The following is a 26,024-nucleotide window of genomic DNA, read 5'->3' as shown; positions in this document are numbered from 1 at the left end:
AGGGGCACTGCTGACACAAAGACACATATATATCCTTGGGGGAAGTGTGTTTATGCAAGCATGTAGCTGTGTGTAGGTCTGTGTGTAGGTGTGTGTGTGGGTGGCTTAGGCAGGTGACTGTGCATGCACTGCAAAAAAAAAAAAGTCAGTTGTTAGTTGACAATTGTCTAAACATTTGTATAATAAATTTCTGTAAAGCAAAATCGTGCAATATTATAATAAGACTTGCTTTCAGGAAATATTTCTTGAATTAAATCGATTATTAATTGTCTAATTACTGAGATTAGTTTTTTCGAGAGTAAATGCAACAAAATGTATTGAGGTTTCCTTTATAAAATTATAAAAACAAGTTTAACAATAATATATAGTTATTATTATAAATTTTTCTTTTTTTTGCAGTTTGTGAAGGCTGGGTTAAAAAATGTGAGACGGAGGGAGTTGTATTTGTCTGGTGTGAATATTTGACCTTTTCCCAGTACTGTTAGTTCATAAGTTAGTTCATAATTAAACTGCAAGTTATTTGCAAACTGGCCGTTCATCTGTTTTATTGGAAGCCCAATGCAAATGCCAAGCGTTGCCGTTTTTCTCACAGACCTCATCCATCATAATTTGGGAAGGGTTACGATTAAACACTCTCATTGATAAACACTTACAACCTTTGAGTTGCTGTAAGACAATGCGCCAACAGAAAAGGTCAGAGCTGCACTCACATGCACACACATACTTGCCCGAGAGAGCAAAGATAGCAGCGAATGGTGTGAAGGAATAGTTCGCGCAAATACGAAAATTATGGCATTATTTACTCCATATAATCATTTCCGTTATAAAAATAATCCATTTGCACACTGCAAATTTTTTGAAGTTACAAAACCACAACTGATGGAAATTTAAGTCACTGTTCACTCGTATATCCAAATGTTCATTATAAACAAAGCATTTATTTAATAAAGCTCCAAAAACGTCTCATTTTGATATTGATCTGTGACGTCACACAGTCAAATACATGACTGCTTCCAGAACACGACATCGACAAATAGTTCTAAATCATCTCACTATAAGCTCCGCCCACTCAGTCGTTTAACGGCAGTCGCTCAATGGAAGTGTGGAGGAACGTTCGCTTTGACGCGTCCAGTTTAAATAGCTTGTTTGTGTCTCTGTACAGATTTCAGAAGGATCGCAGCGTCAGAAACAAGTGGATGGTTTATTTTAATGGCATCATGGATCACGCCTGAGGATATGTTTGTTCAGAGCATTTGACAGCTGATTGTTTTGTAAAGAAGGCGTAGGGTAATGGAGAAAATTTTGTTGAAAGATGAAGCAATGAGCTGTATTGAATCTGACAGCAGCGTAAATGAAGGGTTTTCCGCATATAACTTTATTAACATTTTATGTGAACCTTAAAGAACATATTAAAATAATTTTAAAAAATCCATGACCACTTAAAGGGTAAGTTCGGCGTTTTACAAGTAAAGCCCTGTTTTAAGATCGTTTCTGATGAAATCGAACAGTTAAGATTAAAATTTGGACACATCCTGCTGTCCCGAGAATTTGGTTTCATAGGTGCCTTGGAACAATCATTCATATAAACGCATTAAACTTTAGTTTACAAAGACGTGAAACTCACCGAGTGGTCTGGGGTGTTCACTGATATGCTCACGCAAAAATCGCTGCAAAAGATGCTTTCCAACAGGTGTTTTACCATTCGTTGTAAAACTGTGGACCTATTTTTCCAACGCCTCACAACCGGAGAGTCTTCCAAAAACTACGATAAAACCTGTTGGAAAGCATCTTTTGCAGTGATTTTTGCGTGAGCATATCAGTGCACACCCCAGACCACTCGGTGAGTTTAATGTCTTTGTAAACTAAAGTTTAATGCGTTTATATGAATGATTGTTCCAAGGCACTTATGAAACCATTGTATAGGTGGGGGGGGGGGGGGGGGGGGGGGGGGTGCTAACACAAAAACCTAAAATTCTCGGGACAGCAGCATGTGTCCACATTTTAATCTTAACCGTTCGATTTCATCAGAAACGATCTTAAAACAAGGCTTTACTTGTAAAACGGCGAACTTACCCTTTAGAATTCATTCCATTCATCAGACAAAGCTATAATATCAAAATATAATGTCCTATGTGATTGTCCTTTTAATAGTGCTTTTTTTTGATTGACAGGTCAATAGTCACTGCTCACTGTTTGGATAAAGCAGCATGAATATTATTAAAAACATCTTCTTTTGAGTTCTAGAGAAGAGTGGAAGTCATATGGGTTTGAAAGTAGTTGTAATGTAAATATTAAGAGAATTGGGTAAATCTCTCTAGTTGTTTAAGATGCACAGATGGCCAATTGTCTCGACATTACGGAAGATTTTTTAAGGTAATGATCCTGTAACACCAGCAAGTGTGACTGCCTCAATGCTCGTTTCTAATATTCCTTCCCTTATGTCAATGTAAACTTCAGGCACTGAGCCAGACACACGCCCTAACCTCTGGCTGTCCTTGAGACAGCAAGTGCTGCAAAATACATTCATCATTCTCTCATCCAATGAATTTTAACATCATTTTTCATTTTTTTTTTATTTCCATCCCCCATGCCTGTGGTCTCTCATGCCGTGGTTTGACTCAGCTGGATTTATCTTTTGTTATTATCTTCCAGAACTCCAATTACTGTATGTCCTGTGGAGAAACAAAGCTTCAGCGCACAGGCGGAAGAGCTGAAAACTACAATGCATGACAATATCCCCAGGATTGCTCAGAGCACATACACGGCTCAGCAAAATTAGTTCACTGACAAATGAGTGTAAGACGGCTAAGCTTCAGGGCTGCCTCTAGCTCAGAGGGACAGGAGACAGAATATTATACTAAACACTCTTAAAGGGACAGTTCACCTCAAAGTTAAAAATCTGTCACTATTTAATCACCCTCATTCTGTTCTAAACCTTTATGAAACTCTTTCTTCCATGGAATACAAAAAACAAATATCCTTATCACAAAGAAAATAATCGTAAAAGTGGTCCATAAAACCTGTGAACTATATAAGTAGAGAACCTTACGATAGCTATGTGTGAAGAAGAGATCAGGTGAATAGATAAATATTAAAATGTATTACAACTGTGGTTATAATTATTCATGAGAGCCTACAATGCATAGAGTGACAAGACATAATTAATTCATTAAAAATATTTTTGATATATATTAAAAAGGCTGCGATTCATATGGCACAACAAACGTATGCCAACCGCATGTCTGACCTGTTAACAAATCATTCAAATCACTCTTTAATAGAATACAACAAGCAGTTATGGTTATTACCAGCACAAGAAAGTAACAGAGGGCTGTAGAACAGGCCAAAGGACAAATGAGAATGAAAAATTCCATTAGCCCACGTCAAAAAAGTGACCAGTCTTGGAAGTAAAGGTTGTATGCAAATCAGCATTCATACAGAAAGATAATATGACGGCCTACATTGCACATTTCAAGAATGTCAGAATCTATTAGAAGTGGGAAGCTAATTACCACAGACTCTGAGGTTGATTAAAAGAAATCACTAAGCAGCAGCATAGCGCATTATGCTAATGATCACTCATTTAGAGGTGTCATGGTCTGCAGCTTTTAAGAGGATTTGGGTAAGTGTGCTTCAGTCGAACGTCATGTTCTGTTTGGAGGCTTATCACTATGGCAATATATCTAAGGTGATAAGTGTATATTAATGGTGTTGTATATAGCCTATAACCAGTTGTACAAATACAGATAATAATAAGTACAAAGAAATATAGCAGGATATACATTCATACAAACGTTCTTGAATCTGATACCATTTCACCTTTTGTATCACTTCGCTTGCATTTCTCACATGCAGTGTAATGGAGGATGAGCAAACCACCGTAATTTTACAAATGCTACTGTTGTTGTGTCACTGAATGTAGTTTTAAGAGTTTTTTAGGCGAGAGTGTAGTTATTTAGACCTTAAATATAGACATAGCGCATATTTGACCATTTGTTTAGACGATTTTTGGAGATTGAGCGCCAGACCATCAGCGGCCGTTCAGCGCTCATGTTCCCGCAGAGAGCAGCTTCATCTCAGCCAGTCCTTCGGGAATTTATCAAAATTGGCAAGTTTTGGTCTTATTCATCTATTACTTGTTCTAAAGCAATCGATTTGGCTAAGGGCATAGTTTCATAACTTTATATTTTTATTTAACTGAAATCTTAGGCTACTATTACTAGCGCTGCTTTTGTACTTTTGACTGAACTATTTGCTTGTGTTTATTTCCTTTTGTACAAACTTCTTAATATGCTAATAATCTTCCTAATGGCTAATATTGTTTATTTGTTTATTGTTTATAGAAACCAAAAATTTAAATTTTTGACCAACAATATGCAAAATTGTTAACATACATAGCTTCAGCAAAGGACAAATGTCACATTTGTAAATGCATACATTTTGTAAATGTTTCAATAATAAAAAAAAACAGCTTTTATTATTTTCATGTAGCATTGTCTTTCAGAACAGACGTGTGACCTACTTGAGGTCCACTGATATACTGTAGAAAACATGGTCCTACTTAGTCAGATGTTCAGATTGCATTTACAATATTCATCTGTTGTTATGGAGGTAATAAATCATCCATCTAATCTAAATAACCTTTTCATCACAGCATACTTGCTTATTTTACAAACATGTATCACCACATGCACCGTGAATGCTGATGGAAAGGATCTTTCACTGTCATGGAAACATTCTGACATGATCTTACGTGATGAACTGCTAGAATATTTGTCATTAAGAAAGCTAAATTAGCCTTGAAATATTCCAATGCAAACGAAGCCAATCATCTGCAACTTTGACACTTACACAAAAAGAAAGACAGAAAGAAATCAGCACCATTCAAGTTTCGCCTAAAGGCATTACGAATAACACAAAAGGGAAAGGTAAAGGACTGTCCAATCTACGTTCCAGCGGCTTTTCAAACAGAAAGTATGTTGTACAACAAAGTGTTTTGTAATGCATTTGCAATGCTAAATACTTGTACATGATGCGTATTCCAACATCATTCATTAAGTTAGTTATTCACCTTAGAAATTACGGTAACACTTTATTTCGATTGTCCACTTTAGACATTCTACTGACTATAAGTAACTTTGCAGCTACATGTCAACTAACAGTCATTAGTATATTAGTAGACTGTCTGCTTAATATCTGCTAACACTTTATTTGGATGCTCCCCAACAAACATTCTACTGACTATAAGTAACTTGGCAACTACAAGTAAAATTATTCTACTAAATTAACCTAATCACTAAACACCTAATCCTAACCTAACAGTCTACTAATACTCTAATGACAGTTAGTTGCCATGTAGTTGCAAAGTTACTTTAGACAGATAGTTAGTAGAATGTCTAAAGAGGACTATCGAATTAAAGTGGAACCGAAATTACATACTAATGTCCTTAAAGGCACACTGCTCAATTTTGTCATACAGAGTTTCGTTGATCACCGACCGGTACCTGATATTATTAAACGAATGGTATTCACTGCAAATACGATAATATACAAAGCGGAAAAAAGATGGCATTAAACAAATATTTTAAATATAGGCTTCTGTATTTGTGTTGTTTCTACATTCATTTGGAGATTAAATGTGAAATTATTACAATATAAAAATATATTAAAAACTTGAATGTTAGGTGCGATTAATCACGATTAATTACAGAAAAATTTGTAATTAATTTGTTAATTTTGTTTATTTGATTTACTAAATGTATATGTATATGTGTATATATACGTCTCAGTTAATATGAGGTCATAAAATTTTCACACATCATTTAATCATAAAATAATTGTAAAAAGTTGTTTAAATTTTTTTGAAGAAATAAAAGAGTCAACTTACCAAAAGTATTTTGAAGTACCCTAACATCTTTTATTCCTCCACATTAAGCAATACGTCATATATCAGGACAAACATTATATAAACAGTGGGGTAACGATATACTGAAGTAAGCATGTAACTCACTAAAGAATTAAATGTGATACTTTTTAAAGCCCTGAAGGAGGTAAACAGTCAGAGTGAGAGGAAGTCATGAGCTAAAGGCCCCCACACAAGGATACAATCAGTTAGCTATCAGCAATCCGGAACACACATTGTATGCAATTCACACCCATTGTGTTTACTCTGGTAGGTCAATAACGAATGAAAAATAGCAAAGCTTTCCCCTTCATTTGATAATGCAAATAAATACTGTTTGGCAGAGACATTCCAGTTCCATATGAAACTATACACACGTGTGCACATGCCATGGCCGCACAAACATTTATACTGTATGCACAGTGCACAATACAATGATTAAGAACAAACAGGGCCTTAAATAAATAAAACATAAATAATTTCTGTGTATTTGAACCACATTCGATATTTGGATATTCACTTCCTCTATATGGAATCCTGTTTTCATCCGCAAAGACGCCGGAACGGGGGACTTTGTTTAGGTTTTTCAACCCTGTAGGGGTTAATCCACTGACTGAAAAGAATCACTTACCACTCTGCCTGCTTCCTTGGCCTTTTACGATGCCCCTGCAGTAATCCCATAATACCCATGCCTTTCATCACGAGTCCTGTACTGTGTGCTGTCTCAAAGAAAGGGATGAGGGAGGGGAAGAGAAAGCAAAACATATCTTGAAGAGGTAGTGTGTTGGGCAATTTGACATGCATACCCCCTTTTTTATATTTGCTCATTCCACAAGACTGGAGCAATTTCCCTTCCGGGGACTCGACCTTATGGACTCAAAGTGCAACAAAGAGAGCAACTGGGGAGTCGATTTCTCAACCACCGATTGTTTCTTTACGCACTGAGTCAGACTATATGCATACAGAGAAAGAGTGACAAATTATTACAATCAGATACCAACATAAAGCACTGTATCACTCAATTAGGAAATCCATTATCATGTTTGCTTGTTCAATCCATCAAAAATAATTTAGAGGACAGAGAGAGAATGGAAAATAATTTCCTCTATGAACTAGAGATTGCTTTTATGACCAATACCTATTCAGATGACTTTTTAAATGTAATTATTTGATAGCTACAACCTGATAAGCGCTTTTGTCACAATAATAAATGAATGATTGTACAACTGTACAAAAGTAAAAACCTAATATGCAGTATTAAAACGCTGCTACTAGTACTACTACTAATTAAACAGATTTTAAATAATTGTTTAATTTATTATTGTTTAAAAACAAAAAATAAATAATCATTGTTCTACAAAAATAAAAAAGACTATAACACTATTACAATTTTAAATTATAATTATTATTATGATTCATTACAACAGATTATTAATGATTTATTTATTTATTATTATTATTAGTCAAAAATTAGTAATAATAATAATTAATCAGGGCTCTAAAAATATTATTAATAACAACAAAGATAATAATAATAATAATAATAATAATATATTGTTTTGCATAATGTTTTTATTGTTTTCTTGCAGTCTAAATGGTCACAAATTAATCTATTATTTGTTTATTATATAATTCATAATTTAATTTATTATTTATTTTCTTTGTTTACACAAAGCATATTTCTCACTTGAGAATGAATTTCTATTGTAGTTAAAGCTAAATATCGGTAATACCAGTCCTGTGTTCCAGGCAGCGGGGCGTTATTCAAGTCACGCCCAAGACGGTGCATCTTCCCTGGGATGAGACATTTCAATAAGTCAGCCGGTCAATTCCTGGAGGTTTCGTACTCCCAGAGCTCCATCTTGGTCAAAATTGAACTCTCTCACCCACCAGAGTGAGCCTAACCTGGGAGTCCTTGAGGCCCTGGAGCTTGGGTCTCTTAAAGAAACGATTATCGGTCAATCTTTATTATGAACACCCTCTATGAATACCTAAAACATTTGATATTTCAATGACTTACCTAAAACTAAAATTGACTAATATAAATCATTATTCTTAATTAGTTGTACCTAAACCTTGTGAATCCTGCTGACATAACGTATTTAAAATTTCAAGTATTTTTCATGAAAGACAAGAGGGCCTAAATGAGCCAGCTTTTAGAGAGCTGCCACATCTGTGTGGCCCCCCAAAATCCAGGAGATCCCCTTCATCTGTCTGAGTGCCCTCGGGGCAGGGCAAGCAGCCCCAGCTGCAGTCATGGCTGTCCCGAAGGCCCTTGTGAAGGCCAGTATTGTCCATTCATAGGGATCACTGTGTGAGAGATCACAGCAGAGGGAGAGGGGGCAAAAATGGCAGGAAATGGAGGTGGTTTGGCCCTGTGGGCTAATGAAGGCTGCAACTAACAGAATAAACAAGCAAAAGACTCTCACGGTTTTGTCTGTTGTTGCTCTGTAAGCAGGGAGAGAAACAGAGAAAGAGAGAGTTATTTATGTCACCCGGTCATCTCCCCACCTACATTCTTAGTCTGCTCCTGTTCGTAGCTTTTCACCGTCTATTTGAGGGCAGTTAAGATAGACAACATGGTTGGGTCTGTGGAGCGCTTCGCAGATGTGCAGATAAATCTTCATTTTTCAGCCAGTTAAGCAGGCGTAGGCTGCCGCCGCCATGCTGGCTCTGGCCAAAGGAACCTTGCAGGAGCCAGATATCCTGCAGAACAAATTGGGGAACAAACAGACACACAGGGTCACTTGCACTGTCCTTTATCTAGAAAGTTAAGAGGCCCTAGTGGTAGGGTGCCACGACTACACAATGGTCAATAACAGACATGTTATGAAAGTACCCCACTGGGGCTGTTAAAGACGACTATTTATTATAGACTGTTTCGTTAGACAGTCTAAATCACACACGATAAAAGATGTCTGGCTGACAGTTTAATGTTGTGAAACATAACTTTTCCAGTAAGACTTATTATTGAGGAAATATTGAAAAAAATAAAAAAAATAATTAAATATTAAATATTTGTTTTGTATTTAGTCTCTTATGCTTATGCAAATCGAAAGATCCTACTGACCTTGTTCTTTATCAATCCTTCCTCTCTTCCCTCTCTGCTAATATCTCTACTGCTAAAATAACTTACTATCACAACAAAATTAACAATTCTTCTGACTCTCGCATGCCTTTCAAAACCTTCTCCTCTCTTCTCATCCCTCCTCCTCCATCAACCCTAACAGTTGACGATTTTGCCACATTCCTCATAAATAAAACAACCACAATCAGCGGCCAATTTACCAATCCACAAATTGACACACATTTTACCAGCTAACACACATTCTACTCTCTATTTCTCTCTGATTTCAGAGGCAGAAGTCTCCAAACTCCTCCTTTCCAATTGCCCTACTACCTGTCCCCTTGATCCTATTCCCACTAATCTACTTCAAGGCATTTCTTCCTCAGTTGTACACGCACTCACGCACATCATAAACACCTCTCTTCACACGGGTACTTTTCCAACAGCATTTAAGCAGGCTCGGGTAACCCCACTGCTTGAAGAAATTCGTTTACAAAAACACTTGAATGAATTGTTTTCAACCAGATCTCTTCCTTTCTTACACAGAACAACCTCCTGGACAACAATCAGTCTGGTTTCAAAAGTGGACACTCAACTGAGACTCAGTAATCTCAGTAATTCCAAATCCTCAGTTCTCATCCTGCTGGATCTGTCTGCTGCCCTAGACACAGTTAACCACCAGATCCTCCTGTCAATCCTAAAGATGAAGGGCATCTCGGGAACCGCACTCCAATGGTTCAATTCTTACCTCTCAGGTAGATCCTTTAGGGTGCCGTGGAGGGGTGAGGTGTCTAAGACCCAACATCTAGTTACTGGGGTGCCTCAGGGATCAGTGCTTGGACCACTCCTCTTCTCCATCTACATGACATCACTAGGATCTGTGATTCAGAAACATGGCTTTTCCTATCACCTCATTCCAGCCTGATGATTCGACGGTTGGTGCTCGCATCTTGACAGACATTTCTGGCTGGATGAAGGACCACCACCTTCAACTAAACCTTACGAAGACAGAGCTGCTTGTGGTCCTGGCCAACCCAACACTTCATCACAACTTCTCCATTCAGCTAGGCTCGTCATCCATAACTCCATCAAGGTCAGCCAGGAGTTGTAATTGATGATCAATTGAACTTCACAGAGCACATTGCTAGAACTGCCCGGTCCTGCAGACTTGCCTTGTACAAAATTGGGAGGATCAGGCCCTTACAATCAGAGCATGCTACACAACTCCTTGTCCAAGCGCTTATTCTATCCAGACTTGACTATTGTAATGCTCTCCTGGCTGGTCTTCCAGCCTGCACTGTCAAACCTCTGCAACTGATCCAAAATGCTGCAGCCAGAGTAGTCTTTAATGAGCCGAATTAATTTTTCATCATTACTCAAGTCTTCAGTGTCACATGATCCTTCTAATATGCTGATTTGCAGCTCAAGAAACATTTCTTCTTATTATCAATGTATGTTGAAAACATGCAAGTTGTGCTGCTTAATGTTTTGTTTGAAGACATGATACTTTTTTCAGAATTCTGATTATTAAAAAAGTTCAAAAGAAGATCATTAATTCGTAATAGAATTTTTTTAACAATCTGAAAATATCTTTACTGTCACTTTTGATCAATTTAATACATCCTTAAAAAAACTATTCATTTCTTAAATTCCCAAACTTTTGAACTGTAGCTATATAAATACTAATTTGATGGTTAATGTAAAACATTATTTTATCAAGAATGTAGTGATGGTTGTCCAATACAATTGATCAATCGAAAGATAGATCAACAGACAGACAATGGATGGATGAATCAGCCTGTTCTCACGTAAATGCGTCTCTATAGCACGCATTGTGTATTATCGTGTAATTTATACGCGAAAATGAGTGTTTACATCAATATGATACGCAGTTTTTGCGTGCCATTGATACGCCATTTATTGCGTGTAATACACACGTAGCCCACACGACTAATCCTACCCATGCGTATATTATACACGTACCTAAGCCTACCCTAAACCTACCCAAGCGTATCATATGCACGTAAAAACTCATTTTGGCGTATAGATTGCACGATAAACACAATGCGTGCTATAGAGACGCATTTAGTGTGAATGGGTTGGATGAATAGATAGATCAACAGACAATGCAATGGATGGATGGATGGATGAATAGATAGATAGATAGATCTGTCATGTCATATTTCATGTGATGTAATCATCAAATAGTGACACTCTTTTCACAGAACTCTTCTCAGCTTCCCAGTGGAGTCTCTAGACCCTCCCGCTTGTGAGGTCTGTGAACAAACACAGAGAGTTATTCTAATCCTTCATCAAACTGCAGTGCTTTTCATGATGCTGTGCCTTAATGGAAAATGAAGATGTTTAAATACACTTAAAAGACTTAAAAGAATCAGGAAGGCCTCAGATATTATAAAGGCTATTCAATAGTTTGGCCAGAAAACTTCAGAGTAATTTGTTACCCTGACAAGACAATTTCAGGAGCATTTGTGAAGCTTTGAGCCTAATAACCCAGTCAGCTACTGCTGGTAGATCATGTCTTGTCTAGACACGGTTGAACACAGTAGTGTTACATGATTCTAATACTTTACAAACTGTGTTGGTTTCTATTAACAATCATGTTTACCCATTTACAGCAAACATAGTTGTGTAATGCTTAGTCTTTAATGAGATTTACAATTAAGGTAGTGTGTTCAACAAAGATTCAACAATAATGGTGGGAACTCCACTTGAGAATGATTGCAAATGCCCAGGTCTGTGGACATAATAAACCTAATTACTTCTTCGTAAGCAGTCTCTAGACAAACAAAAGCGGTTAAAAAGGGGAGCAAAATACTATGTTATGCCCAGAGAATGTAAGACATGGGGGATTTTAAAGCTCAACAAGATGCCGAAAGAAAAGAAAGAAAGAAAGTACATAGAATGTAATGAAACAATGAGAGTTGAAAAGAGTTGTGACTGCTGACCAACTGACTCCTCAGTCCAACAGTGACTGGTAATAAATCAGAGTAATTATCAAGCCTCTCAGTATGTTTGTTCTGATCTCAAAAAGACCCAGACAGTGATAATTACCCCCTCACGAGCACATTAAAGCATGGCACGAAACAAAGCATACCAGTTAACATATACACAACATATGAATACCCATTTTTAGCCATAGAAGTTTTGAGGGTTAATTTGACTTCATCAAAAACACAAAGTTTGTAAAATATTGATATGAAGAGCATTGCACCGGCATGACTTGTAATATGCACTTGTAATATGCATTATGGTTAACCTCATCCCAGCTCAGCTTAGCGTGAACTGAGAGAAGCGAGAAAGCGCCTAAAGTTAAGGGTCTCTTAAAGTGACACTTCATTACTAATGTATAATATGAACTCCAAACCCATGCATGTTAGAATAATTAAATCAAAAGACAATGCAATGCAATGAAATAGTACAATGAATGTATTAAAAATAAAATAAAAATCACAAAAGTTTTAATACAATACAATCATAAGGAAAATTAAGATTTTGAGTGAAAATAAAGCAGATTTTACATGGTTAATTTACTTTTGAAATAAGCATTAATTCTTTCCCCGCCATTGACGAAATTTTCTGGCTTTCCTTGTTTTCACTGTTATAAGGTAGGGGGCGCTATAACACATCTTCTGAAAATCTGAATACTGAATCTCCTGATCAAAAGACATGTGAAGAAGAAGCAGAAACAATCGGTGTCATATTTACGCAGATGCATGTAAAATAACGCAATCATTAACATTAAACAGCATATAAATCAAAACCGCCTGCTGTTACTAAATTAAATCTCATTATAGGACTTTGAAGCTTTGGGGGTGTTGATGGATCTACTATATCTATGTTTTAATCATCGTTCTGAATAAGATCCGGTAGTCTTTGACAAAAACATGTTTTTCTCACCTTTTTGCTCAAAATATTGCTTTTTTATGAAACTTACCCACATTCAAGTGTTGATAAAAAAGAATGCATGAAGCTAGAATAAAATTGCTTTTAAACAACAACAACAAAAAAACAAGTCTCTGTTCTTTCTTTTGCTTGTTCAGATATTCATACTTCAAAATATTCTGGGGGCCATGAAAGTTTTATAAAAATTATCGAAAATGCTAGTGTTGAAAGAAACACTAGTTCAAATGAATATTCAATGTTTTAAGGAAATAATGCATAAAATGTTAAATCACACTAATTCATTGAGAAGCAACACTTTTGAATTTAATATAGGAATCTGAATTATAATGCATTGCTTTGGTCTTGACAGTGAAAACTTCACATATCAACATAGTAAATAATCACACTCAAATCATGTTAAAAGCAACTGTTCTGCTCCATGAACTGACTTTTAAATTTCAAAGTGGCTGAAAAGAGAGAAGCAGAGCAAATCCCAGGCTGCTGCCATCATTTCACACTGAATCTCCAGGTGCCAGAGAGAAACCCCAATCATGGCAGCTGCGCGCCATCACACACACACACACACACACGACGCACCCCGGGAGAGAGCAGGACAGGCAGATACCAGGGGGATTGGTTGACATGTCTCGCATGCAGGAGAGAAAATCACATCCACTATTTTTTACATATCCACACAAAAACACGCAGCCTTCAATGTCACTGGACTTGTTTTATTCCTCTGAGAGAAAACCCAGTAATTACAAAGGTTATGCTACAGTAAAAGCAGTGTGATGGGCTGTCAGACAACATATACGCCACAGCACAGGGGAAAGGCTGTCAGACAGTAATCTGGCAATATGAGGTTTTTACATGTCTTTGTAAAGAGATTATGCAGCTGCATGTAAGTGACATGGATAATTATGATTGGTTGGACAAAAGGCCGTGTAATTTCACCACATCATATGCCCGAAGGTGATCTAGAGCTCAACACTGCAATCACAAGGTGCTCATTTTTAATCAAGTAAGTGCAGCACAGTGTGTTTTCAGAGATATTCTGTTGCTTTTTGCTGAAATAATGAGTCAGTAGGTGACGAACTATCAATGAAAGATTTACAGATTGGTGGAGGAATAAGGTCATTCTAAAAAATAGGTGTCATTTATGTCCCTCACACATGTTAAAAATATGATGTCCACAATCCCCAGCAGATGCTGTCTGCAAACTGTATGAATAACCAGACCCCAGAAGTCTATCAAAAATATATATAATTAATTATTTTTAAATAATATTTGACGGACCTCTTGGGTCTGGTTATTCATTCAGTATGTGGACAGTGTCTGCTTGGGATTTTGAACATTTAATTATGTCATATATAATTATCAAACATTTTGCATAAGCATAAGTTATATTACATACACTACTGTTCAAAGGTTTGGTCAGTATGCTTTTTTAGTGTTTTTGAAAGAAGTCTCTTATGTTAAAAAAGGCTGCATTTATGTGATCAAAATACAGTAAAAACAGTAACATTGTGAAATATTATTACGTATATATCTTATATACATATTTTATTTTTTTACATTTTACTAAGTGCTGTGATATTTAATTTTGATTCAGATCATTTGATCATCATTTGATCATTTGATCATTATATATATATATATATATATAATATATACGACAGGGTGGTAATGACTTCATTTATAGTGGTAGAGATGGAATATCTATCAGTGCAAACAATCGAAATCTAGCCCGGTCGTGTCATGAAAGTCTTCCTAAATCAAATTAAAGTTCTCATAGATCTATACAGAAACTTTGTGGTGTCAACTGAGGCTCAGATTTCAACATATTTCTCAAGGGCAATTAAAAAGATCAATTCCACCGGTACAGAACTGTTCCATCTCATTAAATTAAAACCAATGCCAACATAATGTGCTACAACACCATTTATTTAGTGCACCATTGATTTTAGCAGCTCAGTGAAGGATTCATTAGACTTGTGTTCGACTGATATCTACCTCTACAGAGGCCCTCAGTAACACCTGGCTCCTAGAGCTGTCCCTGGCACATCGACAGCTGAAACCTAACGCCGGCGAGCTGCCGTGTGAATAGGCTTTCAGCAGTCTGCTTCTCTCCAATGGTTCCTTTAACTGCAAGTCTCTTGGTCTTCACAGCACTAGTTGAATAGAAAAAGTGTCAAAACAGACAAAGAGCTAAGTGTATTTCTCTGATTTGATTAAAAATGACTTCAGTTAAGTCCTTATGCTTACACTTTATTTTGATGGTCAACTAACTATAAGTAACTTTGCGACTACATGTCAACTAACTCTCATTAGACTACTAGTAAACTGTAGTAGATTCTTAGTAGATTGTTATGAAGACTTAGTAGACTGTTATAGTAGACTATTAAGGTGATGTGTTAGGTACGGGTTAGTAGGATACTTTGGCATGTAGCTGCAAAGTTACTTTTAGTGAGTAGAACGTCTTTTGGTGGAGCATCAAAATAAAGTATTAGCAGATATTAAACAGACAGACTAAGGTCATTTCACTCGGAAGACATCTTTAAAACGCCTCTCGGGGATGCAAGTGCAGCTCCTATCTCTTTGAATGAGGAAACATCAAATTCTCCAAAACTGTTCGCCAAGCTTACGATTAAATTTGAAATCCCCAATGTAATTTGACCCACAACTGTCTCCTAAATTTTGTTTCTAGACAATCGAATAAAAAAAATTCATTTTTCAGGCTGGACCAGGCTAATGTGCATATGCAGTCCCATGAGCGCAAACACAAAGCTTCTAACGGCAGCTTCAGTGACGAGATCACTTTACCAATTGGTGATTGGCTCTTTTCTTTAGAAGGCGGGACTTATTCTGCCATATTGTGCGTTGCACTTTCCCCCATTTATAGTAATACGAGTGCACCGTCTTTCTGTATATAAAGTCTGTCTTTAATCAAAACAATCATCAACATTTCTTCTCTGATGACAGGCAGTTTACTGGCGTGAGGGCAGGGCAACCTGTCACTCACATGAGATCACAGCAACAGCAAATGACAATGATTTCCCAATGGACAAAATCACATCCCGTCCTACATTTTTTTGATGTCCTCACTTGGATATACGTTAAAATAGGGAAGCAAAGACTATCGCTACTTTTGTTTCATGGAGACTTTAAGGGATATGTTTACTCGACAACAATGTCCTAAAGACAGAAACGTTTTTCCAATGCTTTTTTTGCATAAAGATGACAATGTTGTCAAAATGCTCCCTGTTCACACGGATCCGTGAAAACGACTAACAACGTTGAATTATGCTCCAAGGCCAGTAGTTGGCGATGTCACTTTGTAAAGAAACACTACGCGCCTATATAGACTGAACCCATAATGCGCATGCGCATGACATCACCGTTTCCACAAATTCACATTTTTGTAGTTTACACAGAGGCAGTAATGGTATCGTTTTCACAAACTTGCACTTTGAAGTTTTCAAAAGTTTGCGCTTTCAGTCCACCAAAACGCTGTTGTCATGTGCAGTAAATGAGCGGACAAAACACACAAAAAGTCTTCCGTTTTTAGTTGAAAACGGCGTTGTGTAAAGGCCCTTAGTAATCAAGTTCAATTAAATTGGTTTTAATGCCGTCACTTTATTTAAATGTTAAGCAGAAAGCAAAACGTGATTATTAATAGTTACAATCATTAAATATGAATCATAATTCCCTAACAAGATCATCAAATGAACTTCCATATTTTCTTTCAATGAAAGAACATAAAGCAGATTATTATATATGAAATAAAAACTAAATGAATAATAGATTAATAATGGGAAGAGTCCTAAAGCGAACCCTGTAATGAGATGCAATCAATTCTGACATATCTCTCTAGTGGAACGACACCCTGGTGATGAGCCCAAATCTGAATCTGTCACAGGAATCTCATGTTCACCTCACACCTGCCTGTCCCCGACAGCTCTCTCACATACACACTGCAATAGACATAATGCTCAGTTCATCCACAAATGCTTGATACTGAATATCTATGCTCAGGAAGGAAATTATACAGAAAAAGACATTGTGTGAACAAGCCTGGAGACGCTTTGCTGCATAATGCAAGAAAATTAGATTAGCAATCAACTTGTGAGGGAAAAACATCTACCGTCAAATTGAATTTGATTGGATATGTTTGGCTGAAACCTGATATTGTGAATAACAATAAACTTAGCTTATTTCAAGGGAAAAAAGTGGAAATTCATACAGATGATTCCACTTCATGAACAAACTACATGAATTATGTATTAGAAGGAGATATAGACATTTCCTGCTTTTGAAACACATTACTAAGATCTTACATTTAGAATTTCAATACATTTTAAGGTGTGTTTCTCTAAAAATTAATAGCCAGGAAGAAAAATATAAGTAACAATACATTTATTTCAGCAGTTTTGCACTGTATTCCCCAAATATTTTGATTTTGTTCTAATCCCCAAAAACCATATAATACATTTAACTTGAACTGCTTAATATACAAACTCCATTCACACAAGACATGAACATGAGACTCATTAGTCGAGGGAACTTAAGTGTGTTTGTCCTATGGAGCTGATGATAAATGTTACAGTGATAGACAGAAAATCTATACTGTAGATCTCCCAAAAATATCTTCTTTGTGTTCTGTAGGAGAAAAAAATGCATATGTGTTTGGAATGACATGAGGATGAGTACATTTTTTTGGGGTAGTCTATCCTTTTAAATGTATTGAAATAACAAACCAAATGAAATAAAATCAAACAAATTGAATGAAACTTGCTTTGAGGATGAAAAGCTGGGCTTAAAAGCTTAAAAAACTACAAATGTGAAAGTGTTTCATTTTAAGTTATATAAACATAATAAAGGCCACTGAAACTGGGGTTGAAGGAAGCCGTTATCTGATGCAATTTCTATATAGCAAAACGAATTAGGCTTTTGTATCTGAAGTGGAAGAATGGCTCAGTGAAGATGTGGTTATTTGTTTGATATATCCATTCATCCTCTCCATTTTAGAACCTGATATATGCGGAAGATTCACCAAGTCCCACAAATGCACTATTGATAGTTTCTTCAAACCACAATTTTAGTGCTTCATTGCTTTGGTTTGCATGTAGAGCTCTTTACGTGATGCAGTTCATTGGCCCACTGCAATGCATCTTGTTAAACCGATACAGATTGCTGCTGTTGGACATGTCTCTTTTCATTACCCGAATCCTGACTCCCAGAGGCTTTCCACCTTTCCAGCTTTAATGGTAGGTTTACAGGACAACTATAAAGACGCACATTCAGACGACAACATTAAAATGATCCCCGATCTGTGAAAACGACTAAAATGCTGTATTCTACATATTAAAAATGCCAAGGCCAGTAGTTGACGATGTAACTTTGTAAAGAAACACTACGCGCCTATAGACTGAACACGTAATACGCATGTGCATGGTCACCGTTTCGTTTTCACAAAATCACGTTCTTGTAGTTTACACAGAGGCGATATTGGTACCATTACTCCGGTACTGGAATCTTTACACTGGCTCCCTGTCAGATTCCGTGTTGATTTTAAAATCTTAATGCTCACTTATAAGGCCTTGCATGGACTGACACCTCATTATCTAAATGAACTTTTAACACCCTACACACCAGCACGTCATCTCCGTTCTTTGGAAGCTGGCCTTTTAATTGTTCCGCATACCTGCCTAAGATCCATGGGTGAAAGGGCCTTTGCGTCGAATGCTCCAAAACTTTGGAATTCCCTGCCTATTGAGATTAGGCAAGCAGAATCTATTAGTGTTTTTAAATCATCAGTTAAAACTTATTTGTTGATTTCCATTACACGAGAGTAGATGTTAAAACTTCATGCTGATTTGTACTCGGCTTTCGCCAAGATAAGCACCAACTAAGACGTAGCTTTACAGTAACCTATGCTTCTCCATCCATTTACGCTTCTTTCCATCTGGTGACGTGAATCTCCTTCTGTCTGGTGTTAATAGTGTATTTGCGCGTCAGCACACACAACGGCTGCAACCACAGTGCGGTCCCCCCATAACAACCCTCTGGATTGAGCGGAGTAGGGAACATCTCTAGGGTCTTCAAGTGGGCACCTTCCGTCCTCAGTGTTTCGTCGACTTGCCCACGACACCTCAAGAGGGCTCGACAGTGACTCTGGCGTCCCAGAGTCACCCCCCTCCGTCCCCCACTCAACTCAGCCCAGCTTACTGACCTCTACTTCCCTCTTGCTGCTGAGACCTAACCACAATCTCACAATCTCTCCGCAACCCAACCATACGCGCCAACCCGTTTGACTAAGGCTGTCGAGCCCCACTGGTGCGTTAATATGCAGTTTCAGTAGCAACGGTACCGTATGGCATACCACCTACCGCAAATCACAATATCTGCCCAACATCCCGTCATTCACGCAATATACAGAGGAACGTAATGACTGTAAATACTATACAACCTCTACAAATAAACCAACAGTGCATTTTATTACGTTTTTCTGTCAGTAATGCATTGTTTGTGTAATTGTATGTTTTATTATGTTTCTATTCTTGTGAAGCGCTTTGAGATACTTTTTAAAGGCGCTATATAAAATAAAGTTTATTATTATTATTATTTTTAAACCTTGCACTTTAAAAATAGTTTTCAAAAGTTTGTGTTTTCAGGCCCCCAAAGCACTGTTGTCATGTAAATGAGTGGTCAAAATACAAAAAAAGTTTTCCGTTTTTAGTTGAAATGGTGTCGTGTAACTGGCACCTAAGGCTGTTGCCACTGACTATTTTGCTCTTATCAAAGAGGTTTCATTCAAGGATGGCGATAAACCGTCTGTGTTTCAGCAATATGCATAAAATATTTGATTAAGAGAAAGATGTAAATTTAATACAATTGAGATATTTGCACTTAAAGAGTCATTTGTGATGTGCACATAATATACTCTCGGCTGACCTTCGGAGAATGAGTGTGTCATGCTAAAAGGACAAACAAAACTAGTATAATTAAAATCTAACGTTTTATTTTTTTTCATTTAAAACTCGTAGGGCAAGTGCTACAGTATATGGTTTGTTCCATTAATAGGATAGCATCTATTTTCACTCAGCTGATCTCTAATGAGTTTCTGCAATTTTCAAACAGAGGTGTAATTGAAAGCTGGTCATGCAAGACATTACAAAGGAAGCATTCTGATACATTACAAGCTCCAAGACAATCACTGAAACATTTTATGCTATTTTAATACCTAGCAATTGAAGTGAACTTCATTGCTCCTAGATACATAGTAAGTAAAATATATATATTTGTAAAAATAATACATAATTTTAGGAGATAAATGTAATTATATATACAGTATATATATATATATATATATATATATATATATATATATATATATATATATATATATATATATATATATACTGTACACACACACACACACACACACACACACACACACACACACACACACACACACACACACACACACGCACGCACAAACAAACAAATATAAATTTATGTTTTGATCAATTTATAATATTATATTTTTAATATTATTTGTAACTTTATGACAAGGCTCTGGAAAAACAATAATTGTATGTGTAGTTTTCTATTACTCTCTCCCTGATCTAATTACATGCAAATAGCTTGTTTTCTCCTGTTGCAACATGTCTATACTTCTAAAGAGCAAACTGCTGTAACGGTAGCAATCCGTTACCAAGATGTGATTAAACTGTAAAAAAAAAAAAAATTGTTTTAGTTACAAGCAGTCAGCAGTCACATATTAAACACCATGGAGTACTATCTATATACAAAGCCAAATGGGGAATCGAGGACATTTCACTTGCATTTTTACAGATGTAGCAACCCAACCCCCATAACCCTGATTCTGTGCCGTTTGAAGTCTACACTGGAAAAACATAAAGAGCCAGTGGAAAATCTGTATACATATCCTCTTACATCCTTTTAATATCATCAGGTAGCATTTGTACGGCTTATTGTGTAGGTGCGACTGTACTTAGATTTCAGGAAACAAGTATTAAATAACAAAACAAACAAAATAGTAGAAACAAGCACACCTGTTACGAGAGTCTATTTAACTTGAATTGATTGGATATTTAATGTCGGCCCACAATAAAACATTTCTGATGTGTATTAAAACCCTTTCTGTCAATTTGTCTTCACTCTGTAGTGTAAGACGGATATGAAATATTGATGGACTAAGCATCATCGAAGCACTCCGGAGAAAGGTCTAGCCCTTTCATCGCTGCAGCACAAAGGGAGCTATCATTTAGTGAAGTCTTTGTTGCTCCCCACCAAATCAATATTCGCTGACATTTTTAGTAAGGGCTGGGCCTATCGGGGGGTGTAGAGCCTAGCAGTGCTGAACAAAGGCAGTGCTTTTGAAACTATGACAGGCATTGCATGGCCATTAGCTTCTCTCTGAATCCTGCCGAGAGACGGAGGAGGAGGAGGAGGTGGCCGCCATGGAGAGACTGTCATTTCAGGTCATTCTGTTTCATCAATATTCAACACTCGGTGACACTAACACCTACTAGGATGCAACTCGGTGTATAGAAGAGGTGTAAATAATTAAATATGGATGAAAACACCTGTTTAGATTTAAATCAACAATTATAGACAACAAAAATAGAATTTAATCAAATCAAGTTGGTCTTTTTGTGCAAAATAATAACTCTGGTGAAATGTTATGGGAGCCTATGAAACTTGGGGCCATGGCATGGGAAATCAAACTTGCCTTGATCTTTGGACATAGAAGAGGTTGTTGTTCCATTAAAACATCCTGCAAGTTTTATTTATTAAATCAAGTTACACAAATGGTTTGTTTTGATATTGTGGGATTTGTGAAATCACACGGGCAAATATTTGCACAGGAAATCGATAGTTATACATCACCCAATGGCATTAAGTCGTGGATGAAACTCTCGTGTCAAAAGCAAATAAAACCCGATATAATCTACAGTCTAATCTAGCTATAACCATCTAGCTGTCAGAAAAACTATAACACACAACTGAAAGAATTTTCATCTTTTTTTCTGCTCTGGACAGATAGCTTCGTTTGGAAGCCATATAGCCATATGTCAAGACGCGTGTCATTACCTGCCGCAATACATGATGTCTGAGTCCAAAACAGTTAATAAATAAATATAAATCACTGAGTATTAGAAAAAATAAATTTCCACAAGATTCTGCTAAAGTTGAATCCGCATTTATATTTGTATGTTGTAAAAAATATGTTTACATTACATAGTTATATGCTACTTAAATAATATGCTATAAATAATATTTATATAATTAAATAATATTTTATAGTAATGGGTCCCCCTGGTCATTCGGGAGCTTATGCACCTTTTAGTTTGTATAGGAAGGACCGGCACTGGATCTCAGTGTCAGGAACAAGTGGATGCTGGCATTCCGGATCGCGTCAGAATATGTTTGTTCAGGGCATTTTGTTTTGTAAACAAGGCACAGTGTAATGGAGAATTTGCAAAGAAACTGTTGTTGAACGATGTAGCAGTCTTTAAACAAAAATATTTTTTTGTCAGCAGCTGCATCACGAGCGTAAGTAAATTATTTTATAATGCTTTGTCTGTAAATTATGGATTTATAATGTTTTCAAAACACTGACTTGCGCGTACAATAGCGAGTGGACATTGATACTGTTTCATATGCAGTGACGTTACACAATCAGAACAGATGCCGTTTACTGACAAGCCTTAAAGGAGCCACTCCTTAAAAAAAGATAATTTTAGACAGAGGGAATTGATAATAGTTTTCCCACATATCCACAGATATGTTAATCTATATATACTATATATATATATATATATATATATATATATATATATATATCTTTTAAACTGCATTAACATTATAAGTGAACCTCAAGGAACATATTAAAATAATAAAAAGCCATGTCATGACTCCTGTCATTTATTTAAATCCTCCAGGAGTCTGAGCCTCAAATTAAAATGCAATCATTCATAAAGAATCCTAATGTAGAATACAAAACGCATGCATGCTCTCAGTTATGTAAATAGTATTTACATAATTATTGGGCATGAAAATCTAATTAGGACACCCCCCCCCCCCCCACTCACACATAAAAAAGTTAATTTAATAACAAACCAAATTATACACAAATTATATTATATTATATTATATTATAACAAGCCACCTTAGAATATGATCCGTGTGTAGATTCACCAATACTCTGGAATAACATATTTGGTATGCCTAGGGGCATTTTTTGTTTACAGAGATGAAAGCAAGAGATAGCACAGTGAATGTAACTGTGGATTACAATATCGATTGGTGCTGGAGCAAGAAAGTTTATCTTTATTATGCACAGGTGTCCCAGGCGAGTGACGAGATCGAAGCCGGTCATACTGTAGGAGTTTGCCACCGGGCTTCCCTCGAGGCAACCTCTCCTGCAAAAGTATAAAATAATGAGGGGTAGTGAGAGGGGCAAAATTAATGATTGAAAAGCTGTTCCTGTCAAAGCCCTTGCTGGTTCAGTGGAACTTTACAGGGGGTTTTATTAACATGTTGTGTGCTATCGGTGTCAGAGGCTGTCCGCTGAATGGACAGGCTAGCCGTGGGCTACTCGTGTGAGAGGTTGCTGCATTTCTCACTTTTTGACCTCCACACTAGGCTGACAATTCACTCTCTGCAATGACAAGAAACTGCCTCAGGCCCTTCCTCGCTTCACACATAAAAACATACATGAGCCAGACTCGTTTTATATTTATTGGATTGTGAGGTGTTTATCCATGCATTCAGAGAGACCAGTATCTCCTTCACGACTAAACACAAACATACTGTAGAAGCCCGTTTCTGCCTCAGAGTAAAAAATAAATAACACAAAATTGTGAGATTAAATGAAGATATGAGATATGAGGTCACATTGTGAGATATAAAGAACTAATTGTGAGATATAAAGCTGCACTTTCAAATAATAAAGCCACAATTGCAAGATATTAAGTCATATTGCAAGATATAAAGTCACATTGTGGGATATAAAGTCATTACTGTGAGACAAAGTCGCAATTGTAAAGTCATTGTGTGGTAAAAAGTTGCAATAACAAGAAATAAAGCCGCAATTGCAAGATATGAAGACAAAGTCATAAAACATTTTTTTAACAGCAATATAGGTTGAAAATGTTTTATGTATTTGTTTTCCATTCCTCCATGCAATAATCCAAAAACTGATATTTAATCCCACCAGATGTCCCTAAGTAAGAGTACATACCTATTAATTTACAGAGGCGAGAGTATTCTTCGTTTGCATGACAGTTGAAGGTTCCAATATTTCACTTGTGCCAGTGAAACCTGGGAGATAATCAATATGACATGCCAAACAATAGAACACAATGATTGGAGTTTAATACCCTCAACTCGAGAATCGCTAATGTTCCTGTTGTAGAAAATCGATCCTTCTAACACCATAGCAATTTCGAACTTAAACGCACACTGCTGGAGGATTAGAGCACCATCTATGAGTCTCAATAAAAAACATAAGTAATGAGAAAAAGATTGAATATTTTAAAGGGGAAAGTTCACCACAGTAGCTAGGGCATTTCCATTCTGTAAAAACAAATGCTCAGCTCCTGTTTATCAAGAGAATGAAACGTCCAGAAAGGGTATTATGATATGTGCCTAAGGGATTGATACAGAGATAGACGAATGAGCTGTCATTTTAAGAGAGGATACTGTAATACAATCTATTTACTTTGTCTTTCGCTCTTGATACAGCTACGGATCTTATTATAAGCTCTTATAAAAAATACATTTGACTAAAACTAAGCCTGTTGCACTACCGCAGAGTCTTTAAAGTTAAAAAATGATGTGTTCAGACATGTCTTTGGGATTAAGGGAAGTGTTTAAAGAGGGGCTCGATCAGGAGGGCTACAGATAATTAATTAAACAACCAAGGGGGAGCTGATGACAGCCATATTGCTCTTCTTCCATAGGGTGTTGAATTCCCTGCCCGTGAGGCGGGCTGCCGCTCAAGAACCTTTTTCCAATATCATGGAGGTGATAAATATTCAATGACGCAGAGGTTTGTGGGCAACAATTGGATCTATTTCTCTCCATGTTTGAAGGAGGGCGCTGGCGGAGTGACATAATGTGGTGATTCTGTGTGAAAGCTGAAGTCAAGACTTTTATCAACGCCCCTTGGGATATTTGCTCTGATCTCCAAATCCAGAGACACCAGTGGCCAATCCCCAGATGTCAGTAACCAAACCCCAGAACTCACTATGCCTACTTTTCACTGGCAGATGCTAGTAATACTGGTCAGAAAGAAAAAAAACAAAACATTTTTCACTGCTTTTTGTTCATTCCAGTGAAGTCTTGAAGTCTGTTGATTAAATGCTGCTACTTCACACCAAATCTGTTTATTTTCCTTTTGTTTTGTTCCTTAAAAATGCTGATATGACAGTCCAACAGCACTGGGATTTTTCTGTTCATCCGCCTGTGCAAAGATAGAAGGAGCTAAACATTTCATATTTGACAACAATTTTAGGATAGAAATGTTAAACAACTGACAGCAAACTACTTTATTTGGTTTCACTTTATTTTGATGGTCCCTTTAACACATCCTGTTGACTATAAGTAATGTTGCACCTACATGTCTACTAACTCTCATTAGAGTGTAAGTTTAGTATTAGTAGACTGGTAGGGCTAGATTAAGTTAACATGGAGTTGCAAAATTACTTATAGCCAGTAGAATGTCTGTTGGAGGACCATCACAATAAAGAGTTAGCAGATATGAAGCAGACAGTCTACTAATACTCTAATGAGAGATAGCTGACATCTGGTTGCAAATTTACTTGTCAACAGCACGTTCAAAAGGGACCATCAGAATAAAGCGTTACCCTTTATTTTCATCAAATTTCACCATTTTGAATTGAAAATACATAATCTATGTGATTCATCCAATGTAGTTCGAAATTATCAGTAAGATGAGACAAGAAACATTAACAGAGCCATATGAAACATAATAGAATTTTTTTTCTACTCGGTTGCAACTCTATTTCTATGAAATCAAAATGGACAATTCTTTTTTTTTTATGGAAAACTGCAGAATTTAACAAGTAAACGATTTCAGCAACATCTCTTCTCTTCTGT

This window comes from Siphateles boraxobius, unplaced genomic scaffold, assembly GCF_051911475.1.
Source record: "Siphateles boraxobius isolate OS27281-9 unplaced genomic scaffold, OSU_SipBor_1 32, whole genome shotgun sequence".
Taxonomy (NCBI): Eukaryota; Metazoa; Chordata; class Actinopteri; order Cypriniformes; family Leuciscidae; genus Siphateles; species Siphateles boraxobius.
This window is presented reverse-complemented; position numbering follows the sequence as displayed.